The sequence below is a fragment of the Oratosquilla oratoria genome, unplaced genomic scaffold (genome assembly GCF_046742065.1).
Source record: "Oratosquilla oratoria isolate Oo_2021 unplaced genomic scaffold, ASM4674206v1 SCAFFOLD76, whole genome shotgun sequence".
Taxonomy (NCBI): Eukaryota; Metazoa; Arthropoda; class Malacostraca; order Stomatopoda; family Squillidae; genus Oratosquilla; species Oratosquilla oratoria.
Window position 1 is genome coordinate 562857 of NW_027467740.1, and position 1284 is coordinate 564140.

Genomic DNA, 1284 nt, shown 5'->3' on the forward strand with positions numbered 1-1284 from the left:
GTCCTGAGATTCAGGTTAAATGTTAGAATTAATTAATAGGTGTCCCTAGCTGCAGTGTAGCATTCACTATAACAACATGTTGATACAGCTGTAGAATATTGTATTATATCAATAATGGTACTACTCTGATATAGTACTCACTCATACAAGTTGATACAGCTGTAGAATAATGCAGTATATCATTAATGATACTACTCTGATATAGTACTCACTCATACTGTTTTGTTACAATTTAACATTATTTTGTTGTTCCTTTGCTTAATGCGATGTTCCTTTTTGTAATGGTGCTCAATTTTTGGTCTCAATATCCTATGTGTACAAACATTTCATTGATATTAGCAAGACTATAATATTTCTTTGTCGCGGCTCGTGCCGCTTAAATTCTTCTTATCGGCTTAAGAAACCTGCACAGCGAAGCTATAGCGATAATCCCATACCACACCCCTGGTCATATGGCCATTTCCCGAAGGTTGAGTGTGGTTTGAATTTTCCGCCAAAATCATCGGAAATTTAAAATTCCCGGCTCTGTGCAGGCATGCGCATTGTCGACCCCACCTCTCCCTCCCTATCCCCTCCCTTCTTACCCGGCTAGCTCGAGCCGGGCGTCGCGTCACTTCAATGAGAAATGAAGGCTTCGCCTGTGGGAGGAGGGAGGGACCCTAAATCTGTGCAGGTTTCTTAAGCCGATAAGAAGAATTTAAGCGGCACGAGCCGCGACAAAGAAATATTATCGGCTGAAAGAAACCTGCACAGCGAAGCTATGCATGAGACGAGGACAGGTGGGAGGAGAGGTGAAGCCTGAATCAAACCGTTATTACGTGCGTCTTTCCTATGGGAGACTTATTCATTTTATCACTCAGTAGAGGGGAGAAAGAAACGTCAAGTACCCACGCCGAAGAATGTGACATGCACAACATTGCACTGTTCACACAATGCGTAAATTATACGAAATTTGTATCCTGTTCAACGGTTCCTGGCCCCTCCCCACTCCTCGGTCGCCCTTTGCCCCCTCCACTTTTTTTAGATGAGAGGGGTGGAGCCGTTTCCATGGCGACACATGGGACAGGGGCGACCGAGTGGTAGAGACACCGTGTCCCAAAGGGAGTCGTCGATGTCCAGTCCCTAGGTCCCACACCCGCTCCACAGAGTGGGTGCGGAGAAACTCCAGCGATGCCACAAAGTCCCTGATGCTGTGGGCGTGCGGGGCATGGCCCGGGTCGGCTCTCTCCCAAAAAGCGGAAGGGCAGGTGCGCCCGGGACCTCGGGGTTAGGGGAATCCTAAAT